Source organism: Aphelocoma coerulescens, unplaced genomic scaffold (genome assembly GCF_041296385.1).
Source record: "Aphelocoma coerulescens isolate FSJ_1873_10779 unplaced genomic scaffold, UR_Acoe_1.0 HiC_scaffold_88, whole genome shotgun sequence".
Taxonomy (NCBI): Eukaryota; Metazoa; Chordata; class Aves; order Passeriformes; family Corvidae; genus Aphelocoma; species Aphelocoma coerulescens.
Genome location: NW_027184072.1, coordinates 1,231,668 through 1,240,972, shown reverse-complemented (window position 1 = coordinate 1,240,972; position 9,305 = coordinate 1,231,668).

Sequence of the window (9,305 nt, the reverse complement as noted above, 5' to 3'; positions counted from 1 at the left end):
TGCTGAACAGGATTAGGGCACATGTGAGCAGGGAGCAGGGAGACCCCGTGCCCAGGCCATGCCTCTACCCCAGGGTCCCCTCTCCCATGACCTCATGGCAGGGGGGAGGAACCCCAACACTTCCGTAGGTGTAGTCTCTCTCCTCCTCCTTGCAGCTGGCTCATGGGCCCACATTCAGGGCCCCCACCTCGGGAGAAAATTCTCCCAATGTGCTCTGATGTTGAAAGAGTCAAGAAGAGAAGGGGAAAAAACCCCCAAAGTCCCAGGAAAACAAAGTTCAACTCTCCATCTCCCCCCAGAGAAAAGGAGCTGAAAACTGGCTAAAAAGAAACAAAGTTGCTTCCTCTGCTCTTGCTGCAAGCAGGATGCAGAGGAGCGTGTATGTGTGTCCTTGAAAAAACGCTCTGAGAAGTTTGTCCGGTTTTTTTCCTCTCCCCCCTCTCAGGCTCAGTTGAAAGGCACAGAAACGCACAAAGTTCACTTCTGGGCATAGAGCAGCAATAGGGGATACACACGATAAAGTCACCCCAAGACACAGGGACAGAGAATTCAGTGGAAAGACTCCGAGAATTCTGCTCCCAGAGATCATTCCTGCTCACACTGACCCTTGTAGAAAGGGGACATCGTTCCAGGCAGCCTGTACTGAGCATGTGGCTCCTGAGTGGGGTTTGTTGTTTAGGAAACCTGCTCCGGCTTTTCCATTCTTTCTTTCCAAACAGGAAAACTTCTCCTGGGGCTGTGTGCAGGCAGAGCCCTGAGGAGAGCAGGTGGCACATGGTGCGCTGGGCTGGGACAGCCAGCTGCAGAGCTCAAGGGAAGAAGCCCAAAGTGTCACAATGGCTCCTTGCCTTCACATGCAACACCTGGGTCACAATGGTCTCCTTGATTCCATGAGGCCCCACTGTGTCACAATGGCTCCTTGGTTCCATCAGGTTCCGCAGTGTCACCATGGTCTCCTTTGATCCGCATTGTCATCATGGACAATTGGTTCCATGAGGCCCCGCAGTGTCACAATGGTCCCTTGCTTCCATAGCTTTTACGTTGTAACAATGGACTCCTTGCTTCTATGAGCTAGCCTGCTTTTTGCAGAGGTGTCTTTGGTTCCCACAAGGCCCCGCTGTGTCTCAGTGCACCCTGGCTTCCATGTGGATCTGGAGTATCACAAAGGCTCCTTGGTTCCACCAGGTCCTGCTGTGTCACAATGGGTCCTGTGGTCCCTGAGGCCCTCCAAAGTCATTGTGGAGGCTTGCTTCCATGAGGTTCCATTATGTGCCAGTGGTCATCTTGGTTCCAGGAGTTTCCTTAGTGTCACAATGCTCTCCATGCTTCCATTAGGCCCTGCTTTCCCACAATGGTCCCCTTGTTTCCATGAGGCCCCGCTGTGTCACAATGGACCTATGGTTCCATGATGTTGCGTGGTGTCACCGTGCTCTTCTTGAATCCGCAGTGTAACCATGGACCATTGGTTCCATGCAGCCGTGTCACAATGGGCTCCTTGATTCCATGATTCCCCACGGTGTCACAATGGAGCCTTGTTTCTAGGAGGTTCTGTACTGTCACAATTGCCTCCTTGATGCCATCAGCCCCTGCAGTGTCACAATGGCTCCTTGGTTCCATGAGGAACACAATAGCTTGGCATAAGCATTGAGCAACAGCTGCTGAACACACCTGGCAACATCTGCTTGCATCAAAAGAGTGCTTCAAGCTGACAATGGCACCAGCAGCTTCCATCTGCAACAGAGACCCAGGAAAGGACAGGCTGTGCCGGTTTGGACAAATGTGGAGGAAAATATCCTCTGATAGAAGGCAGGTTACACCCAGCCCTCCCCCACCAGGTTTTTGGAAAAAAGAACTTTCCTGGGAAGAAAGTGAAAGAGATAAAAACTATTTTTTTAACAAACACACAGGAAAAGGATAGCAATGCTAAATATTAAAAGCTCTCGCTGTGCAGAGAAAGCTGGGATAATTTGAGAGTCCTTCTGTGTTTCGGTGGGGTCTCCTGAAACATCCATAGACAGCGAGGCCCGTGCAAAGAAACAGGGAGCGATTCTTGAGAGAAGTTTCAGAGCTCTTTCTTCTCCAGCCACATGGGCGGGGCACTGCCAAAGAACTGAGCAATCACAGCACAACCAGGGCCCTCCTCGCACAGGGCAACACAAAATAAGCAGTGCTGAACAGGATTAGGGCACATGTGAGCAGGGAGCAGGGAGACCCCGTGCCCAGGCCATGCCTCTACCCCAGGGTCCCCTCTCCCATGACCTCATGGCAGGGGGGAGGAACCCCAACACTTCCGTAGGTGTAGTCTCTCTCCTCCTCCTTGCAGCTGGCTCATGGGCCCACATTCAGGGCCCCCACCTCGGGAGAAAATTCTCCCAATGTGGTCTGATGTTGAAAGAGTCAAGAAGAGAAGAAGGGAAAAAAAACCCCCGAAGTCCCAGGAAAACAAAGTTCAACTCTCCATCTCCCCCCAGAGAAAAGGAGCTGAAAACTGGCTAAAAAGAAACAAAGTTGCTTCCTCTGCTCTTGCTGCAAGCAGGATGCAGAGGAGTGTGTATGTGTGTCCTTGAACAAACGCTCTGAGAAGTTTGTCCGGTTTTTTTCCTCTCCCCCCTCTCAGGCTCAGTTGAAAGGCACAGAAACGCACAAAGTTCACTTCTGGGCATAGAGCAGCAATAGGGGATACACACGATAAAGTCACCCCAAGACACAGGGACAGAGAATTCAGTGGAAAGACTCCGAGAATTCTGCTCCCAGAGATCATTCATTCCTGCTCACACTGACCCTTGTAGAAAGGGGACATCGTTCCAGGCAGCCTGTACTGAGCATGTGGCTCCTGAGTGGCGTTTGTTGTTTAGGAAACCTGCTCAGGCTTTTCCATTCTTTCCTTCCAAACAGGAAAACTTCTCCTGGGGCTGTGTGCAGGCAGAGCCCTGAGGAGAGCAGGTGGCACATGGTGCGCTGGGCTGGGACAGCCAGCTGCAGAGCTCAAGGGAAGAAGCCCAAAGTGTCACAATGGCTCCTTGCCTTCCCATGCAACACCTGGGTCACAATGGTCTCCTTGATTCCATGAGGCCCCACTGTGTCACAATGGCTCCTTGGTTCCATCAGGTTCCGCAGTGTCACCATGGTCTCCTTTGATCCGCATTGTCATCATGGACAATTGGTTCCATGAGGCCCCGCAGTGTCACAATGGTCCCTTGCTTCCATAGCTTTTACGTTGTAACAATGGACTCCTTGCTTCTATGAGCTAGCCTGCTTTTTGCAGAGGTGTCTTTGGTTCCCACAAGGCCCCGCTGTGTCTCAGTGCACCCTGGCTTCCATGTGGATCTGGAGTATCACAAAGGCTCCTTGGTTCCACCAGGTCCTGCTGTGTCACAATGGGTCCTGTGGTCCCTGAGGCCCTCCAAAGTCATTGTGGAGGCTTGCTTCCATGAGGTTCCATTATGTGCCAGTGGTCATCTTGGTTCCAGGAGTTTCCTTAGTGTCACAATGCTCTCCATGCTTCCATTAGGCCCTGCTTTCCCACAATGGTCCCCTTGTTTCCATGAGGCCCCGCTGTGTCACAATGGACCTATGGTTCCATGATGTTGCGTGGTGTCACCGTGCTCTTCTTGAATCCGCCGTGTAACCATGGACCATTGGTTCCATGCAGCCTGGCTGTGTCACAATGGGCTCCTTGATTCCATGATTCCCCACGGTGTCACAATGGAGCCTTGTTTCTAGGAGGTTCTGTACTGTCACAATTGCCTCCTTGATGCCATCAGCCCCTGCAGTGTCACAATGGCTCCTTGGTTCCATGAGGAACACAATAGCTTGGCATAAGCATTGAGCAACAGCTGCTGAACACACCTGGCAACATCTGCTTGCATCAAAAGAGTGCTTCAAGCTGACAATGGCACCAGCAGCTTCCATCTGCAACAGAGACCCAGGAAAGGACAGGCTGTGCCGGTTTGGACAAATGTGGAGGAAAATATCCTCTGATAGAAGGCAGGTTACACCCAGCCCTCCCCCACCAGGTTTTTGGAAAAAAGAACTTTCCTGGGAAGAAAGTGAAAGAGATAAAAACTATTTTTTTAACAAACACACAGGAAAAGGATAGCAATGCTAAATATTAAAAGCTCTCGCTGTGCAGAGAAAGCTGGGATAATTTGAGAGTCCTTCTGTGTTTCGGTGGGGTCTCCTGAAACATCCATAGACAGCGAGGCCCGTGCAAAGAAACAGGGAGCGATTCTTGAGAGAAGTTTCAGAGCTCTTTCTTCTCCAGCCACATGGGCGGGGCACTGCCAAAGAACTGAGCAATCACAGCACAACCAGGGCCCTCCTCGCACAGGGCAACACAAAATAAGCAGTGCTGAACAGGATTAGGGCACATGTGAGCAGGGAGCAGGGAGACCCCGTGCCCAGGCCATGCCTCTACCCCAGGGTCCCCTCTCCCATGACCTCATGGCAGGGGGGAGGAACCCCAACACTTCCGTAGGTGTAGTCTCTCTCCTCCTCCTTGCAGCTGGCTCATGGGCCCACATTCAGGGCCCCCACCTCGGGAGAAAATTCTCCCAATGTGCTCTGATGTTGAAAGAGTCAAGAAGAGAAGGGGAAAAAACCCCCAAAGTCCCAGGAAAACAAAGTTCAACTCTCCATCTCCCCCCAGAGAAAAGGAGCTGAAAACTGGCTAAAAAGAAACAAAGTTGCTTCCTCTGCTCTTGCTGCAAGCAGGATGCAGAGGAGCGTGTATGTGTGTCCTTGAAAAAACGCTCTGAGAAGTTTGTCCGGTTTTTTTCCTCTCCCCCCTCTCAGGCTCAGTTGAAAGGCACAGAAACGCACAAAGTTCACTTCTGGGCATAGAGCAGCAATAGGGGATACACACAATAAAGTCACCCCAAGACACAGGGACAGAGAATTCAGTGGAAAGACTCCGAGAATTCTGCTCCCAGAGATCATTCCTGCTCACACTGACCCTTGTAGAAAGGGGACATCGTTCCAGGCAGCCTGTACTGAGCATGTGGCTCCTGAGTGGGGTTTGTTGTTTAGGAAACCTGCTCCGGCTTTTCCATTCTTTCTTTCCAAACAGGAAAACTTCTCCTGGGGCTGTGTGCAGGCAGAGCCCTGAGGAGAGCAGGTGGCACATGGTGCGCTGGGCTGGGACAGCCAGCTGCAGAGCTCAAGGGAAGAAGCCCAAAGTGTCACAATGGCTCCTTGCCTTCACATGCAACACCTGGGTCACAATGGTCTCCTTGATTCCATGAGGCCCCACTGTGTCACAATGGCTCCTTGGTTCCATCAGGTTCCGCAGTGTCACCATGGTCTCCTTTGATCCGCATTGTCATCATGGACAATTGGTTCCATGAGGCCCCGCAGTGTCACAATGGTCCCTTGCTTCCATAGCTTTTACGTTGTAACAATGGACTCCTTGCTTCTATGAGCTAGCCTGCTTTTTGCAGAGGTGTCTTTGGTTCCCACAAGGCCCCGCTGTGTCTCAGTGCACCCTGGCTTCCATGTGGATCTGGAGTATCACAAAGGCTCCTTGGTTCCACCAGGTCCTGCTGTGTCACAATGGGTCCTGTGGTCCCTGAGGCCCTCCAAAGTCATTGTGGAGGCTTGCTTCCATGAGGTTCCATTATGTGCCAGTGGTCATCTTGGTTCCAGGAGTTTCCTTAGTGTCACAATGCTCTCCATGCTTCCATTAGGCCCTGCTTTCCCACAATGGTCCCCTTGTTTCCATGAGGCCCCGCTGTGTCACAATGGACCTATGGTTCCATGATGTTGCGTGGTGTCACCGTGCTCTTCTTGAATCCGCAGTGTAACCATGGACCATTGGTTCCATGCAGCCGTGTCACAATGGGCTCCTTGATTCCATGATTCCCCACGGTGTCACAATGGAGCCTTGTTTCTAGGAGGTTCTGTACTGTCACAATTGCCTCCTTGATGCCATCAGCCCCTGCAGTGTCACAATGGCTCCTTGGTTCCATGAGGAACACAATAGCTTGGCATAAGCATTGAGCAACAGCTGCTGAACACACCTGGCAACATCTGCTTGCATCAAAAGAGTGCTTCAAGCTGACAATGGCACCAGCAGCTTCCATCTGCAACAGAGACCCAGGAAAGGACAGGCTGTGCCGGTTTGGACAAATGTGGAGGAAAATATCCTCTGATAGAAGGCAGGTTACACCCAGCCCTCCCCCACCAGGTTTTTGGAAGAAAGAACTTTCCTGGGAAGAAAGTGAAAGAGATAAAAACTATTTTTTTAACAAACACACAGGAAAAGGATAGCAATGCTAAATATTAAAAGCTCTCGCTGTGCAGAGAAAGCTGGGATAATTTGAGAGTCCTTCCGTGTTTCGGTGGGGTCTCCTGAAACATCCATAGACAGCGAGGCCCGTGCAAAGAAACAGGGAGCGATTCTTGAGAGAAGTTTCAGAGCTCTTTCTTCTCCAGCCACATGGGCGGGGCACTGCCAAAGAACTGAGCAATCACGGCACAACCAGGGCCCTCCTCGCACAGGGCAACACAAAATAAGCAGTGCTGAACAGGATTAGGGCACATGTGAGCAGGGAGCAGGGAGACCCCGTGCCCAGGCCATGCCTCTACCCCAGGGTCCCCTCTCCCATGACCTCATGGCAGGGGGGAGGAACCCCAACACTTCCGTAGGTGTAGTCTCTCTCCTCCTCCTTGCAGCTGGCTCATGGGCCCACATTCAGGGCCCCCACCTCGGGAGAAAATTCTCCCAATGTGCTCTGATGTTGAAAGAGTCAAGAAGAGAAGGGGAAAAAACCCCCAAAGTCCCAGGAAAACAAAGTTCAACTCTCCATCTCCCCCCAGAGAAAAGGAGCTGAAAACTGGCTAAAAAGAAACAAAGTTGCTTCCTCTGCTCTTGCTGCAAGCAGGATGCAGAGGAGTGTGTATGTGTGTCCTTGAACAAACGCTCTGAGAAGTTTGTCTGGCTTTTTTTTCCTCTCCCCCCTCTCAGGCTCAGTTGAAAGGCACAGAAATGCACAAAGTTCACTTCTGGGCATAGAGCAGCAATAGGGGATACACACAATAAAGTCACCCCAAGACACAGGGACAGAGAATTCAGTGGAAAGACTCCGAGAATTCTGCTCCCAGAGATCATTCATTCCTGCTCACACTGACCCTTGTAGAAAGGGGACATCGTTCCAGGCAGCCTGTACTGAGCATGTGGCTCCTGAGTGGGGTTTGTTGTTTAGGAAACCTGCTCCGGCTTTTCCATTCTTTCCTTCCAAACAGGAAAACTTCTCCTGGGGCTGTGTGCAGGCAGAGCCCTGAGGAGAGCAGGTGGCACATGGTGCGCTGGGCTGGGACAGCCAGCTGCAGAGCTCAAGGGAAGAAGCCCAAAGTGTCACAATGGCTCCTTGCCTTCACATGCAACACCTGGGTCACAATGGTCTCCTTGATTCCATGAGGCCCCACTGTGTCACAATGGCTCCTTGGTTCCATCAGGTTCCGCAGTGTCACCATGGTCTCCTTTGATCCGCACTGTCATCATGGACAATTGGTTCCATGAGGCCCCGCAGTGTCACAATGGTCCCTTGCTTCCATAGCTTTTACGTTGTAACAATGGACTCCTTGCTTCTATGAGCTAGCCTGCTTTTTGCAGAGGTGTCTTTGGTTCCCACAAGGCCCCGCTGTGTCTCAGTGCACCCTGGCTTCCATGTGGATCTGGAGTATCACAAAGGCTCCTTGGTTCCACCAGGTCCTGCTGTGTCACAATGGGTCCTGTGGTCCCTGAGGCCCTCCAAAGTCATTGTGGAGGCTTGCTTCCATGAGGTTCCATTATGTGCCAGTGGTCATCTTGGTTCCAGGAGTTTCCTTAGTGTCACAATGCTCTCCATGCTTCCATTAGGCCCTGCTTTCCCACAATGGTCCCCTTGTTTCCATGAGGCCCCGCTGTGTCACAATGGACCTATGGTTCCATGATGTTGCGTGGTGTCACCGTGCTCTTCTTGAATCCGCAGTGTAACCATGGACCATTGGTTCCATGCAGCCGTGTCACAATGGGCTCCTTGATTCCATGATTCCCCACGGTGTCACAATGGAGCCTTGTTTCTAGGAGGTTCTGTACTGTCACAATTGCCTCCTTGATGCCATCAGCCCCTGCAGTGTCACAATGGCTCCTTGGTTCCATGAGGAACACAATAGCTTGGCATAAGCATTGAGCAACAGCTGCTGAACACACCTGGCAACATCTGCTTGCATCAAAAGAGTGCTTCAAGCTGACAATGGCACCAGCAGCTTCCATCTGCAACAGAGACCCAGGAAAGGACAGGCTGTGCCGGTTTGGACAAATGTGGAGGAAAATATCCTCTGATAGAAGGCAGGTTACACCCAGCCCTCCCCCACCAGGTTTTTGGAAGAAAGAACTTTCCTGGGAAGAAAGTGAAAGAGATAAAAACTATTTTTTTAACAAACACACAGGAAAAGGATAGCAATGCTAAATATTAAAAGCTCTCGCTGTGCAGAGAAAGCTGGGATAATTTGAGAGTCCTTCCGTGTTTCGGTGGGGTCTCCTGAAACATCCATAGACAGCGAGGCCCGTGCAAAGAAACAGGGAGCGATTCTTGAGAGAAGTTTCAGAGCTCTTTCTTCTCCAGCCACATGGGCGGGGCACTGCCAAAGAACTGAGCAATCACGGCACAACCAGGGCCCTCCTCGCACAGGGCAACACAAAATAAGCAGTGCTGAACAGGATTAGGGCACATGTGAGCAGGGAGCAGGGAGACCCCGTGCCCAGGCCATGCCTCTACCCCAGGGTCCCCTCTCCCATGACCTCATGGCAGGGGGGAGGAACCCCAACACTTCCGTAGGTGTAGTCTCTCTCCTCCTCCTTGCAGCTGGCTCATGGGCCCACATTCAGGGCCCCCACCTCGGGAGAAAATTCTCCCAATGTGCTCTGATGTTGAAAGAGTCAAGAAGAGAAGGGGAAAAAACCCCCAAAGTCCCAGGAAAACAAAGTTCAACTCTCCATCTCCCCCCAGAGAAAAGGAGCTGAAAATGGCTAAAAAGAAACAAAGTTGCTTCCTCTGCTCTTGCTGCAAGCAGGATGCAGAGGAGTGTGTATGTGTGTCCTTGAACAAACGCTCTGAGAAGTTTGTCTGGCTTTTTTTTCCTCTCCCCCCTCTCAGGCTCAGTTGAAAGGCACAGAAATGCACAAAGTTCACTTCTGGGCATAGAGCAGCAATAGGGGATACACACAATAAAGTCACCCCAAGACACAGGGACAGAGAATTCAGTGGAAAGACTCCGAGAATTCTGCTCCCAGAGATCATTCATTCCTGCTCACACTGACCCTT